Source organism: Anomaloglossus baeobatrachus, unplaced genomic scaffold, assembly GCF_048569485.1.
Source record: "Anomaloglossus baeobatrachus isolate aAnoBae1 unplaced genomic scaffold, aAnoBae1.hap1 Scaffold_276, whole genome shotgun sequence".
NCBI classification, from domain to species: domain Eukaryota; kingdom Metazoa; phylum Chordata; class Amphibia; order Anura; family Aromobatidae; genus Anomaloglossus; species Anomaloglossus baeobatrachus.
In genome coordinates, this window is record NW_027442251.1 from 97,249 (window position 1) to 103,516 (window position 6,268).

Here is a 6,268-nt window from a genome sequence, read left to right on the forward strand (position 1 = left end):
TGGGTCAAATGACCATGATGCACATACAAAAAAATTTTCCAAAGCCATAGTGAAAACATTTGTACTGAGGAAAGAAAATTTCCACATGACCTATCTGGAGAAACATTCTGGATCAAACAACCAAAAATAGTCAAGCAGGTAAATACACACCTATATGGATAACAGGATGATATGTGTTCAATTGTATAGCGTCATTGCCATTAAGGTACAAATGGAAAACTTGCAATCCTATATAGTGAAGGAAATGAACACATATCATATCAAAGAACACAGGAACATGGGTGTGAGAAAAACCTCAATGTTTATACTTTGTTCTTTATAATGGTGTGAACATGTATATGTCTCAGTACCTTATGAACTTGAGAATTCTAGTGAGTAGATGATGAAAGCCTATTCCAGAACTGGAATCGGTAAATAATTGTAGGTGGAATCTAAATGAAAAGATGGTACAAGTGTTATCATGACACGTGGGCTATAACACAATGGACCGTGTGACAAAGAAGAAAGGAGAGAAAGAAGAGGAAGAAAATGGAACTACCTGTAACATTACGTGATAGTCACTGGTAAGTATCACTTGACAATTCAGGTGAAAAAGGATTCCTTTATTAAAGGGTTCTCAGTCGCCTCAGGATCATGAAATACTAGGGTAAATGATATGAGAATGGGTAAGAAGCACCACTAAAGGAAATATGAGATGCAGGACATATATCTATAAACCCCTGAACTACATGATAGAAATAAAAAGAAGAAAAAAGAAAAAAAAGAAGAAAGAAGAAGAACACATAGAATGCGGAAAGAGAATGGGTACAACTACCTGAGTTACTGCAGGGAGGCCCCTGGTAGGTATTGTGAGGGTTAGTGGAATTCCTTCACTGAAGGGTTCTCAGTTGCCTCAGGTTCGTGAAAAATGCTATAGACAAATAATGCCCGGAGAAAAGGGGTTCATATACAGCGAATAATGGTAATACAAGGTACATGTGTCCCATGTAATAGTATAAATATATATATATTGTACTAAGCTCTACACCAGAAATAGAAAGTAGTCCCTCTGCCTTCTGTCTAGGTGCCCTGAGTTATGTCCTGTAAACTGTCACAGTGACCTAGACACACATGTGTAGTAGGGGAATATCCCTGCTGAGATGCCAGTGCTAGAGCACTCGTTTGCTGTGGAGTTGAACGCTATGTGAGTAGTTCTTACCTTCAATGAGCAGAAGTCTCTTTTTTCAGATTTCAATATCTCTGTGGGTATCTGGCAGAAATATGGAATACTCTTTACTGCTAAGACCCTGTACATCACTCCCACTAAAGGGGGCTTTACACGCTGCGACATCGCTAATGCGGAGTCGTTGGGGTCACGGAATTTGTGACGCACATCCGGCCGCATTAGCGATGTTGCTGCGTGTGATACCGATGAGCGATTTTGCATCGTTGCAAAAACGTGCAAAATCGCTCATCGGTGACATGGGTCTCCATTCTCGATTATCGTTACTGCAGCAGTAACGATGTAGTTCGTCGCTCCTGCGGTAGCACACATCGCTCCGTGTGACACCGCAGAAACGAGGAACCTCTCCTTACCTGCCTCCCAGCCGCTATGAGGAAGGAAGGAGGTGGGCGGGATGTTCCGGCCACTCATCTCCGCCCCTCCGCTGCTATTGGGCCGTCGCTCAGTGACGTCGCTGTGACGCCGCACGGACCGCCCCCTTAGAAAGGAGGCGGTTCGCCGGACACAGCGACGTCGCCGGGCAGGTAAGTATGTGTGACGGGTCTGGTCGGTGTTGTGCGGCATGGGCAGCGATTTGCCCGTGTCGCGCAACAGATGGGGGCGGGTACCCACACTAGCGATATCGGGACCGATATCGCAGTGTGTAAAGTAGCCTTTAGTCACATGACCAAGACTGTATCTGTGTCCCTACAACACACTTGAGACAAATGTGTGTGTGAGCCTGCATTGTGGGGTATATATAATATATTATAGAGCTGGGAAGGATCATTCTAAGCAGTGAGCTGTTCCAGTATTTGTAGGAAAATACCCAGTAGAAGCATCAAACACAGCACCAATACCTCCCATCAGTATTCCACCACAGTGCCATGTAACCCATGCCCTACACTCCCATCTACACCAATACTATACAGGCACAAACTAGTATATCTGACTAAAAGCCCCCAAAATATGAAGAACGGCCTATAGTTGAGTGTGGATATAAAATCTATGTGAGCAGAGCTAGAATAGAAATCACTGATCGCATTGAAGTCATTCTGACCATAAATCACCATGATATCAAGGTGAGGAGTTGTGTGTTACTGCTGGGAGGAAAGGGTTAACAGTGGAATATTAAGGTGCATTTCTGTGTGCAGTGTTACTAGTCAATGTAACAATTCAGTATGAGCTGCTCTTGGTGCTGGGGGAGGGAGATGCTCTCCTGAGCAAGATAGATGGGGAATGAACATGATATCTATATAGTGTAAGGCAGGGGGTCTCAAACCAGGTGATCATGTCTGATCAACTGGTTACATTATGTCTGATTACCTTGTCTAACAGTTTTTTCTCCCCTTTCTTTACCTTCCAGGTTCCCATAGTCACGTGAAATATCCCTGTTGCACTTGATTACGGCTCACTATTCACTATAGGATGTCTTATATCTAACATCACACTCTCACCCATCAGCACTCTATAGGTTTGTATAAGGTATGCGCTTACACATCCGGTCCTCCATAGGTATTTCCACTTATGTAACACTATCCCTATGATCACTCATAACTCATACCCTTGTAGTCAATTACAGCCTCCTCTCTCCCCCCTCCCCTTCTCCCTTTCCATCTATAATTTTGCCAGTACAATATTAGTTTACATTAGGCACACACTCACATATTCCTTTCCTTAGTGATTTATTGTAATTCACATTCACATACAATTCTCTATGCCTGCCCCATTACTACATTCATACCTACTTGACCCTATCCTGATACCCCTTGTCTCACCTTGTTGGTCCCTACACCTGTTATCATGTCCTTTCCTGTGTCTGTCTTGTCACACAACACATTTTAGCATATAACTTGTGCTCCTTATTACCTGTCCTGCCTATTAGAATTATGTCCATTATGTCCATGCATGGCCCAATGAATCAAGTCTGTACTTCATATTCATGGTTTAAGCCTTTGGGTTCCAATGTGCCCAGAGTATATATCCAGAAAGATTCCCTTTCTTTGAGCTTCCTAATTCTATTGCCTCCTCTGCGTATGGCTTGGACATGTTCGATGACTTGGAATCTTAATTGGATCACTGTGTGATTATGCGTCACAAAATGGTGTGGGACTGGTAATAGAATCTGCTTACAATGTATTGTTGACTTGTGTTTAGCTCAAAGAAAGAGAATCTTTCTGGATATGTACTCTGGGCACATTAGAACCCAAGGGCTTAAACCGTGAATATGAAGTAAAGACTTGATTCATTGGGCCGTGCACCATGTCACCAAGTGTCCAATTGCATTGTCCAATGGCTCACAATGGTTATGCGTTTTCATTGGATGGATAATCGAAGCCATGTTTTTTTCCTTTCTGTTGGGTTTGTTGTGTGAGTAGCCTATAGGATTAAGTTGGTTACCGCAGGCAGTGGATTTAACTTCCTGTCTTTGGTCCAGTGGTAGATGGATTGTCTGGTCTATGAGCTGTTATTGGTTTGAATGCAGGTGAATGCCCATGGGCTGCTTATGACTGTGTAAAATAGTATTGATTCATGATGGATTTCAGACTACATGTAGATATCTTCAGTCTTTCTATCCACATCATTTAAATGAACATTATCCATGCAGCTTGATGCCTTGTGGACTCGGTCTAGGGACTTTGGCTTCAACTAGAGGATCACTTGGCTACATGGCTTCAATCTAGGGGCTCCAATTCCGATTGGAGATCATAACCGCAATCTAGGGATTTCGACTCCGGCTGCCAGGATTATGCCATATCATCATACCAGAGACTACTTAAGGAAGAAACCCAGGTTGGACAATTTTGTCACCTGGCTACAGACTTTGCAGACCTCAGCCAGCTTCCTAAATCTGGCGCTATTCTATTGTCGGTGGGTGCCCGACAAATTACACAGCTATGTAAAATTTTGGTTTATGAAACTTCAAATCCAGTGACTGATTATTATGTTTTCTAATGTCCTGATTTAAAAAAAAAAAAAAATATTTTTTTTTTAACCATCAAATATTGATTTTGTACAATCCATGTGTGAAGTTACATACAAGTGACATGAACAAGAAAAATACTTATTGTAACCAAAAATATTCACAATTTTATATATAAAATACATTTATTTATTGTACAGTCATTCTGCAACTTTATTAGAAATTTATTCTTGTACTTTTTCCTTTTCTCTAAATCCCCCTTTTCTCTTATAGAAGGCCTGTGGATCTTCTCTGTGAAGCATCCGGCAATCATGTTCACGTTTCATTTACTTTGGTATCGTCGTTCCATCTCCTTGATATTCCGATGAAAACCTTCTTGTTCTTCCCACCAGCACCAAGGTTTTCAGACAAGTAGTCCAAATAGGAATGTAAAAAATGTAACTTCAAATTCATTAGACAACCCAAGGCTTTGAAACGTTTCAGCATGTTCTCCACGATGGACTTAAATTTTGATTCTTTGTTGTTACCTAGAAACGTATTTATTGCTTCTTACAAAGAGTCCCAAGCCCTTTTTTCAACAGTTTTCATTATTGTTTAAAACACGTCATCCTTCATTCATGGGTTTCTGAATATCCGAACCCACAAAAATGCTTTTGTGCTGCCCCTGTGCCAGCAGCCGCCGTTGGTCGGATCCAGACCTTCTAAGAGAGTGGCTCGACCCGGGGGTCTCGCGGACATGTCGAATAAAAGGAGGAATGTAGATGTATGGGCTAGGCCGTATTAAGTTTGTGACGCCACCAACGGTGTGTGGTGAGGTGGGACACCACCGCTGCCGTTATGGGATACCCGGGAGAGATGTAGTGGCAGCTGGATGTTAACCCCTCCGTGTGTAGGGATGATTGCCCCGGGGCCCAGTGTCTTTGTGCAGGGTATGGTGATGGCAAGGGCCGGCGCGCCTGAGCAAGCAGGGGGATGTTTGGTTACTCACAGTAAATGAATCACACGAGTCTTTCGGTAAACCAAAGGTGCTGGTGGCCTGCCGCCCCGGCCGGTTGCATTCAGGTCCCCCACCCAGGCTGGTGGTCGCTGTCCTTTACTCTGCACTTGTTTTTGTGTATGGTGGACTGCCTGGTCTGGAACTCAGGAGTCCGCTCCCGGCTGGATATGGCCTAAGGAGCCGTGCCCGCAGGCGCTGGCCCGTGGGATCTAAGGGCCCTGGCGGTGGCCTTATCCCTATCAGTGGGCTGTTGTCTTCTTTGAGGGACTTTAGGTGGGATAGGACCTATAATCCTGCCCTCAATCATTTAATTAGCTAGGCCGCTGGTTTCGGTCCTGGCTTCAGGGTCCTAGGTGACTAGGGTTTCAGGTCGGCTGTGTGTTTCCTAAGTGAGGAAAGGTGTTGTGCGGGGGCCTATCTGTAACTACCTGGTTTTGCCAGGGCATCACACCTTCCTTCAGACTTGATTCTGACAGTCCCTGAAACTTGGTACACAGGTACTTAAACATCTCTCCTTCTTTCAGTAGCGCTTTCACAAACAGCTTCATCAGTCCAAGCTTACAGTGGAGTGGTGGCAAGAGAACTTTAGGTGGGATCAACTAAGCTTTATGCAACAATGTTCTTGAGTCCCGGTTACAAAGATGTTCTTGTTGGCCAATTTTTTTTGCTCCAGTGAAGAGTCCTAACCTGGCTTTCCAATTCACACAAAAAGCATGTGTTCTGCCTTCTTTTACGTAATGCTGTGAATCTCTAGCATACAGCTAAACCCTAGTTCACATTTCAAATAAACAGACTGTGGAGTTCAATAGCCTTGATTTATTAGCTGGTAACGTGAACTTGATTGCAGTATACATGGAATATACAGTGAATATAGGAATATCCAAGATGCAGTTGAAGACAGAATACGGTATATCCAAGATACTGTTTTATACGGGTAAAAACTATAACAAGAAAATGATTACAGTCAGTACAGTGTTAATACAGAGTTAACATAGCATAACAGTACATGAGATGCAGTTCTTACGAGAATGTAGGTGAAAGGTCACTGCATCTGCAATACATAGAAATCTTATCTAGACAAACAAGACAGGGATGACACTAAAGGTGTAGAAGTACAATGTACAATGCATTTACTACACTCTTCCAT